Source organism: Lissotriton vulgaris, unplaced genomic scaffold (assembly GCF_964263255.1).
Source record: "Lissotriton vulgaris unplaced genomic scaffold, aLisVul1.2 SCAFFOLD_1180, whole genome shotgun sequence".
Lineage (NCBI taxonomy): Eukaryota > Metazoa > Chordata > Amphibia > Caudata > Salamandridae > Lissotriton > Lissotriton vulgaris.
Window position 1 is genome coordinate 536,925 of NW_028246207.1, and position 9,838 is coordinate 546,762.

Here is a 9,838-nt window from a genome sequence, read left to right on the forward strand (position 1 = left end):
CGTGGAGGAAGAGCCGGATGCGACGGAGGATGGCCCAGCCTCGGGAGGGCTGGGGATGCCGGGCAGGAGATGGTACCCTAGGAGGGGCGCCCAGGCAAAGCCATTGAAGAGGAATCCCGGGAGGAGCGGGAAGCCCTACTGAGGCAGATGCAAGATCAAGAGAGTTCTGCTGACCACGCTGGTGATTGACCCGAACAGTTGAATCTCTGAGACCCAAGGCGGGGACGAAGGGAAGGAGCTTACCATGTTGAATTGTAGGTCTTGGTGGGGGGGAAGGAGCCCCCACCACGGAATGGTGTCGACCGACCATCGGACTCGTGGACCCCTGCACATCGGGGCGATTTGTTCCAGTTGGAAGAAGACTTTGATTTCTCTGTGTGTCCCTTTCTCTCTTGCGGACTTCTTTACTTTTTCTTTTTTCTGTCCTTTCTTCTTTTTACCGGCTGAATATGTGTATGCTGTGGGCAGAGACGGGCACAGTGCGGACCCTCCTCCACTGCCCCCTGAGCAGCTCTCGCCGGTACATGTTGGTACGGCAGCGTAGCCCCTAGGTAGAGAGAGGGATTCCCCACCCCCTGCAGACATGGACTATGATTTCAAAGTGAAGCTGACGGCGTAGCACAAGCGAGTGGAGGATCTCTTTGAGTACGAAGGCTGCAAAGGGGGCTGACGGACCTATGGGCACGTGTTCAAGGCAAAGCGCAAAGATGGGAAGGACGAGAAGGACTATGCTTTAAAACAAATAGAAAGTACTGGAATTTCAATATCTGCATGCAGAAAATAGTACTGTTATGAGAACTTAAGCACCCAAATGTGATTTCTTTGCAAAAAGTGTTCCTTTCTCATGCTGACAGAAAAGTATGGCTCATTTCTGATTCTGCTGAACATTACCTATGGCTTATAATTAAGTTTCACATAGCTTCTAAAGTAGACAAAAAGCCTGTACAGTTACCCCGGGGAATGGTGAAGTCCCTATTGTATCAAATTCTAGATGGTATTCACTACTTGCGTGCCAACTGGGTGTTATACAGAGATTTTGTGAGAAGTTGGCCTGATATATGATGTCTCCAATTCTGGGGGCACCTTGTATCAGTCCAAACAATCCCTTATGGTGATGGTTGTAAGTCAACCTTATAGACAAGCTATCCTGAGGGTAGCATGGACTGAGCAGCCTTAAAGGCTTAACTCAAGAGGTCGTGTTAAGCAAGCTGTTTTACCAATCACAATCCTGTAATATTAAGTGAAAGGACACCACACAAGTTATATATTATAAAAATATATTTTATTACTAGAATAATCCTCTGTACTCTTTATGAATGCAGAGGCACAAGCGTTTAAACAAAAGCACAGTTAAACATATAAAAGTTGCACAATTATGGATGAGGCCCAGGGGCCACACAAACCATATATTAAAAACATGGTATAAGTATCACTAGGGCCTAGGGAATCGCTGGGAGAAATCGGGACTAGCAATGCTGAAGTCGGGAAAAGCCAGCGGGATTCGGGTGTAGCGCTTAAAGCACACACATGCACCAATGCAAAGTCAATGGTGCGTAAAAGTTATAAAGTTACTGTAAAAGGAGACTTCCTCTTAACCTAGAAGGACGAAACTTTAGAAACATATACTAGAGGTGTGTACCAGTACAGGAGCACCAGCGTTGCTGAGTTACCTCACCCACAGGAAGTGGGTGCCCAGGTGCGAAGTAGTGTTGGGTTTCGTCACGCAGATGATGGTGCCTGAAGATGAAGGTGCTGCAGAGAAGTGTCCGGTGTGATCCAAGGGTAGATCGGAGATATAGATGATCTGAAAGCAGAGGGGACAGAGTCTGGGTCACTCAGTAGTGACCAGGGTGGAACCAGGAAGGAACCAGGCAATGTCGGGCGCAATCAGGCCGATGACGGGAAGCTTGTCTCTGCTGCCACGTGGACTCTGGGACACCGACGGCGTCCAGGAGTAGATCACGAGCTGTCCCACGAAGGCTCTCGCTGTCGGCGGTGTCGGCTTCCGGATTGGAGCAAACAACCCTTGGCAAGCGCAACCCACGCAGGATTCGAAGATCGCTTAATACTCGGACAAGGAGGGTCAGAGCGGGTGCTCCTTTTCAGGGGAGCGAGGGCAAGTCCGGAGCAACCAGACTCAAAAGTTAGATTTCAAAGTTCGTCGGCACAGGGGCCACAAGCCAACGGGGAAGCGACCGGACCAATGCGTTGAGCCAAAAGATGCAGAAGGGCCCCACGCAGCACTCGGTGAGTGTAGAGGGGTGAGCTTTGGTGCAAGAGAGGCTCAGGGCTGGGGCTTCTCAAACCCCAATGCACAGCTTCGAGGGTCACTCGGGGCCTGCACGGTCAGCGTCTCGTGGTCTTTCCAAGATGGTGGGCCCCACGCTTCAGGTCGCCTCCACGGGTCTCAGCTCTGCTGGGACTGTGGATCGGGCTGTTAGAAAGCAGGCACGCTGGGTCTTGTCGAACTCTGTCGCTCGAGTTCCGGCAGGAACTGCAACAAAGCAAACGTTGAGGTGCTGGATGGTGCCTGTTTGCACAGGGTGGTCACTCCTTGACCACAAGGGAGATTCTTCAGTCTTCTACGTCGAGTAGGATGTCGAAGGGTCGAGAGTTTCGTTTCTTAAGTTTCAGTCAGGATAATCTGAGTGCTTTGGCACTGCTCCCATTCTTATACTAATCTAGGGGGCTGGATTACCTGCTAGGTCCCTCCTATGGGTCGGACCCAGGAAGGGGGTGGTTACACCCCTTTCCCTTTGTCCAGGGTCGCGCTGGGACTTTGGCTGGTGTGCCCCAGAACCGGTTTGACCGGATTATGCAAGGGTAAGCCTTGTGCGTCCCAGGCACTGTCTCGTTTCTTTCAGCCCTCCCTGCCCCAATACACTATCTCCTGTCTGGGATGGTGTAGCACCTCCCTGCGACAGGAAACCCTTTGTCCAGGCCTCCTCTGCCAAGTTTCGGTCAGCAGCAGGAGGTCAGACTTGTGTCGGTGGCAGCAGCATCCATTTTGTGATGCTGAGGCTCTGGTTAGGATTAACCGCGTTTTAGTAAAGTAACATGTCTTCTCCCTCTAGAAGGGTGGAATGCTATCCCCGTCGACAGGACTGTCGAGGGGATAGTATTCCAAATCGTATGACACCTTACACGACATGTTTTGATAAAGCCAAACCAAAGTTAGCACATAACCTCAATGGATTATAATGCATTTAAGAGTACATGGTATGGCATTATCCCGGAACAGCTAAGGGAGTTGTTCCCGACAGCTGCAGACAGGCTCAGCTCATGCTAGAGCACCATCTCACGTAAAACCAAGCACTCTGCCTCCAGGATTGATCAGGCCTGCCATTTTATTTATTTTTTATTTATTATTACATTTATTAAGCGCACAGCTACCCGGAGGTTTCCCGGCGCTAAAGCAAACAGAACGGTGAAAAGAGGGAGGGACATTAGTTGTTAAAAAGCCATGTTTTTATTCCTTTACGGAATTTCAGAAAGCACGATTCCGTGCGCAAGGGTTGAGGAAGAGAGTTCCATAAGGATGGGGCCAACAGGGCAAACGAGCGGCCACCCATTTTGGCTCTGTTGATGCGTGGAATTTTAAATTTGTTTTGTGACGAGGACCTGAGTGTACGGGGGGGAACATATTGTTGGACTAAACCAGCAAGATAACGCGGGGCTCTATCAGTCATGATTTTATGCATGTAGCAGAGTGCTTTAAAGTGCACTCTGCTTTCAATGCGCAGCCAATGCAGGTTACGCCTGTGATGAGTGACCGATGATCTTGCGGGAAGGTGGCCAATCAGACGAACTGCCATATTTTGAACCACTTGGTATTTCCTGGTTACCTCTTTGGCAGCACCTAAGAGCAGAATGTTCCCATAGTCCAGGCGTGAGATGACAAGGGCCTGGACAACAGTCCTCAAAGTGTCTGTAGGCAGCATCCAAGTGATCTTTCTCAGCCACCTGATGATGGTAGTACAGGTGGCCGCAACTTTCACAACATGATGTTTGAAAGTGAGTTGGTTATCGAAGATCACACCGAGGTTGCGCGCAGACACTGATGGAATGGGTAAGGGACCCATCTCCGGAGGCCAATGGTGAGGGCCCCAGAGAGAGGTGTCGGGTCCAAACAGGAGCAGCTCTGTTTTGTCCCCGTTGAGCTTCAGTTTGTGCTTCAACATCCAGTCCGATATATGCTTTAATCCAATTTGGAGAGAGGATGAAGGGAGGTTTTTGTTAGTGGAAAGTGAGTAGATGACCTGCGTGTCATCAGCGTAGGAGTAGATTGTGAGACCAGCCTGTTCGGCCAAGAACGCAAGAGGCCTTACGTACAGGTTAAAGAAAAGGGGGCTGAGGATAGAACCCTGGGGAACACCGTGAGAAGAAGGAAAGGTGGAAGATACAGAGGTAGAAGAAAAAACCTGAAACGTGCGATCAGACAAAAAGTTAGCAATCCAGGCCAGGGCGGTACCACCAACACCAACTGCCTCCAAGGTGGATAATAAGATGGAATGGGAGACGGTGTCAAAAGCGGCACTCAAATCAAGCAAGATGAGTGCCACCGTCTCACCATTATCCACTTGGCGCCTGATGGTTTCTGACACGCCAAGGAGAGTAGTTTCCGTGGAGAAACCAGCCCTGAAACCGGACTGGGATCCATGGAGAAAATTGGAGGATTCAACAAAAGAACTAAGTAAGGAATTGACATGTTTCTCCAAAATCTTGGAGAAACAGGAAAGCAAAGAAATAGGGCGAAAGTTGGAAGGATTATTCGGATCAGCATTGGCCTTCTTTAAAAGTGGTACCACCATTGCGTGCTTCCATTCATTCGGAACAGTCGCTTCTACCAATGAGGCGTTGAGGACATCCAAAATAATGTGGAGAGGAACTGGGTCGAGGGAACCCAGAACTTGAGGGGGGAGAGGGTCAAGGGGAGAACCCGATTTGATGTCCTGAAGGTATTTTTTAAAAAGCGCAGGGGAAATAGGATCCCAGGAAAGCAATGGAGGAGTGGTAGGCAAGGAACAAGGAGGAGTAACCAGGGGCGCGACAAGGGTAGGGGTAGCAGAAGTGGAATTAAAAATGGCATAAATTTTGTCTATCTTTTCCCGGAAAAAATTAGCTAGAGCATTACACTGTGCAGTGTCTAAGCATGGGTCTTTCGGAACTGAGGAAGCACCAGAGAGCTCCTTAACAATTTTAAACAGGGCCTTGGGCCTGTTTTGAGCCGTGAGTATGGTGTTGTTGGCAAAGTTAGCTCTAGCAGTGTCACATGCCGCATGGTAGGATTTAAGAGCGGATCTATAATTAGCTTTGTGCTCGGGGTTCTACTTTGCACGCCAAATACGTTCAAGTTTCTTGCAATTGGATTTTTCCAGGCGTAAAGAGTCATTGAACCAGGGCGCCGGGGGGTGGTGAATTTGAGTTTTATTTTTTTGGGTAGGTAAGCAGGAATCCAAGGCTGTGGTTAACCATGATGTAATTGTGGGTAGCTCTTTGATCGTTGTATTAGAACCTGACGGGATAGAGTTGGCCAGAAAAGAGTTAAATCTGTCAAGGTCTAGACGTTTCCAGTTCCTACTAGTTTTGTGGGTAAGGTCTGGCCTGGAAGTGTCAGCTATACATATTTTAACAGAAAACTTAACTAAAAAATGATCTGACCAAAGAACAGGGGTAGAGGATTGATAGGAAATGGTCGTCAGATTGGAAATAATAGGGTCTAAAAGGTTACCGGCCTTATGCGTAGGGTCGGAATTATAGAGATGCAGGTCAAGAGCTTCAAGATCTTGTAAGAGACGTTGAGCAATAGCACACGAGACAGAATTAAAATGAATATTTAAATCCCCAACAATGGTAAAATTAGTGGATTGTGCTAATAAAGGAGCAATGAGTTCGGGAAGTGCAGTGGCCCAACCGCTCACTGATCCAGGTGGACGGTAAATCAGGATGCCAGTTAAGGTAAATTGGGGGGAAAGAGTTAATTTAAACAGGCCCGCCTCACAGTCAGGGAAGTCGAGGTCTTCCCATTTACAGGAGAACTCTCTTTTGTAAATAACAGCAATTCCTCCACCGTCTTTAAGTGCTCGGTTTCTCCCAACGTAGGTGTAATCATTGGGGAGAGCCATGGTGATATCTGGACCAGAGCTATCATTAAGCCATGTTTCGGTCACAAACAGAGCAGCAGGACGATCTGACTCCAAAAGATCGAAGATATCTCTCTTATGTTTGGAGAGCGATCTACTATTAATGCTAATAAAGGTTAGTTCTGAAGAGTGATTGTGTAAGGTGGGACATATATTACGCGCAGGGGAGGGTAAGTTCCAGAACGAAGACGACATACTGTCAGTGCTAGATTCAAGAGAGTCCAGGGCCAGGGAGCAGTGGGGGCACACAACAGGGGCATGTTGACAGTTTAACACAGTATGCGAAGGGCAAAATGATCCCCGCAGCAGCAGGAGAGCGGATCTAGAGTATGAAAAAGGAATTTGTGCAGGGGGGCTGGGCCCTGGGCCCGTGCTGGCGCGGACGGGCGCAGACGGGCAGGACTTTGGCACGACTTCGGCGCGAAGTCGGCGCTCCCGCTGCGCTCGTCCGCTGCGCTTCCGCCATTGTGTCATTAAGTACACAAGAGGAAAGAACCACTAGACCGCTCACCTGCCAATTAGCCAGCAGGGCGGAAGTGGGGATGCAGGGCGGAAGTAAGTGAGCGCTCGTATGGCCACCGCCGCTGCAAACGGCACAAGCCGTGGCGGATCGGTGCCAGGAGCCGGGGACAGCGAGATTCAATTAAAATATGCAGGTGAGTTTACAGGACGTTGCGCCAAGGGAGGCGATCACAATATAAGCGTTGCGCCGAGGTCGGCGATCAATAGCAGAATGGAGCCGGGGTGCCCATTAAGATCAGCACATTACATACAAAAGCGGTAGCGCTGAAAAGCGCTAAACCACGATAGTACAAATGCAGTTTTTAAAATGATGATTAAAAAAGAATCCAGTCACACACGAAGCAAACCAGCCTCTCTCACCAGCAGTTAGCCCCGGACTGACAGGAAGCTCGGTTTAAATAAGAACAGCAATATAATCCACTAGACCGCTCACCTGCCAATTAGCCAGCAGGGCGGAAGTGGGGATGCAGGGCGGAAGTAAGTGAGCGCTCGTATGGCCACCGCCGCTGCAAACGGCACAAGCCGTGGCGGATCGGTGCCAGGAGCCGGGGACAGCGAGATTCAATTAAAATATGCAGGTGAGTTTACAGGACGTTGCGCCAAGGGAGGCGATCACAATATAAGCGTTGCGCCGAGGTCGGCGATCAATAGCAGAATGGAGCCGGGGTGCCCATTAAGATCAGCACATTACATACAAAAGCGGTAGCGCTGAAAAGCGCTAAACCACGATAGTACAAATGCAGTTTTTAAAATGATGATTAAAAAAGAATCCAGTCACACACGAAGCAAACCAGCCTCTCTCACCAGCAGTTAGCCCCGGACTGACAGGAAGCTCGGTTTAAATAAGAACAGCAATATAATCCACTAGACCGCTCACCTGCCAATTAGCCAGCAGGGCGGAAGTGGGGATGCAGGGCGGAAGTAAGTGAGCGCTCGTATGGCCACCGCCGCTGCAAACGGCACAAGCCGTGGCGGATCGGTGCCAGGAGCCGGGGACAGCGAGATTCAATTAAAATATGCAGGTGAGTTTACAGGACGTTGCGCCAAGGGAGGCGATCACAATATAAGCGTTGCGCCGAGGTCGGCGATCAATAGCAGAATGGAGCCGGGGTGCCCATTAAGATCAGCACATTACATACAAAAGCGGTAGCGCTGAAAAGCGCTAAACCACGATAGTACAAATGCAGTTTTTAAAATGATGATTAAAAAAGAATCCAGTCACACACGAAGCAAACCAGCCTCTCTCACCAGCATAGGAGTGACTTATAGATTTATGTGTGTCCAGTTTTAAGTGTAGATATAGATATACTATATCTAAGCAAGGGGTGATTACACCACCTTGCCCCAGCTGAGTGATCAGCCAGTTGTGTCAATTTAAGAACCTGCCAGGGGTGGCAAAAGCTATGCTGCAGCCCCTGGTAGGCCTTGGATGCACCTATGCCCTTAGCACCTATGGTGCACTGTATAGGGGCTGACAAGGTGTCCAGTACCAAATTGGTTATGTACCTCTAGTACATGTCTGTGAATTTAGAGAGAGAACAGCAGGCTGTGGGTCTGATTAGCAGGCCCACAGCCACATTCAGTCGAAAACCAGTGAAGCAAAAAGCAAAAATTGGGGTGACCATAGGATTGCAGACCCTACTCTCCTACAGATTTGAAGCCTGCTAATATTTTAGTTATTGGTGAAGGCCCTGAGCGAGGACGCGTAAAAATAGCTGACATGGGTTTTGCCAGGTTATTTAATTCTCCTTTGAAGCCTTTAGCATATTTAGATCCAGTAGTTGTAACCTTCTGGTATGGTGCACCAGAGGTGTTATTAGAAGCAAGACATTATACTAAAGCTATTGATATTTGGGCAATAGGGTGTATATTTGCAGAACTGCCGATGTCAAAGCCAATATTTCATTGTCGGCAAGAGGATATCAACACTAGTAATCCTTATCACCATGACCAGCTGGATAGAATGTTCAATGTCATTAGTTTCCCTGCAGACAACGAATTGGGAAGACATTAAGAAGATGCCTGAACGTTCAACTTTAATGAAAGATTTCCGGAGAAACACATATACCAATTGTAGCCTTATAAAATACATGGAAAAGCACAAAGTAAAACCAGATAGTAAAGTATTCCACTTGCTTCAGAAATTACTTACAATGGACCCAATAAAGGGAATTGCCTCAGAACAAGCTATGCAGGATACGCATTTCTTAGAAGATCCACTTCCCACTTCAGATGTTTTTGCAAGTTGTCAAAACCCTTATCCAAAAAGAGAATTCTGAACGGAAGAAGAGCCGGATGACAAGGGAGACAAAAGAAACCAGCAGCAGGGCAATAACCATACCAATGGAACAGGTCACCCAGGGAACAAAGACAACAGTCACACGCAGGGACCTCCTTTGATGAAAGTCAGAGTTGTTCCTCTTACCACTACCTCAGGTGGACTCATCATGACCTCAGACTAACAGCGTTCCAATCCACATGCTGTCTATCCTAACCCTGGACCAAGCACGTCGCAGCCAAAGAGCAGCCAGGGATATTCAACTACCTTGTAAGAGTTGTAAAGATTTGGGGTTAAACTTGAATGAAAGTGCTAGCACAGTTTGTGTTATGGGTATGCTACTTCCATAGTTTACTTGACATGGTTCAAGCTGACCATTGGTCAGCGACAGTCTGTAGCTGTTAAAGCTGTGAAATATGACAGAGCATTTTGTTGTATGTGTGGGGACTTCTCTCGATGTAACAACATTGTCTGGCCAATAGTATCCAGACTACTTCAAATGATCTCTAAAGCAAATTTATTAATATGGCAAAAAAAGTAAAAACACAATCACCATGATTAATGAAGACAAATTTGGTACAGTTTTGTGATTTTATTTTTGCCCATGTTGATTCATTTTTTGCATCCATTGAGGTTAATGACCAACAATACTGCAGGAGTTCTTTAAGATACATAACATTGCATTTTAAGTTTCTCAAGAGCCTCCCAAAGATTCATTTTCATCAAACAAGGGGGTCGTGGCCAGCGAGCCATCATGGCGGACGCGAGTTGTTGATGCTCTGACTGTTCACCCCGGTTTATCCTGCCATATCTCCTTTGGAGGTATGACCAGTGCCCGCATCGAGCGGGGCCGGGGCGGGGACACGGTGGGGAGCTGATGCAGCCTGGTAGCTCA

General features: G+C 48.3%; 1 pseudogene; it reads left to right on the plus strand.

Moving 5' to 3' along the window:
- The first annotated feature begins 583 nt into the window (after window positions 1-583).
- On the plus strand, window positions 584-9,217 carry LOC147666049 (cyclin-dependent kinase 8-like; annotated as a pseudogene).
- The last annotated feature ends 621 nt before the right edge of the window (window positions 9,218-9,838 follow it).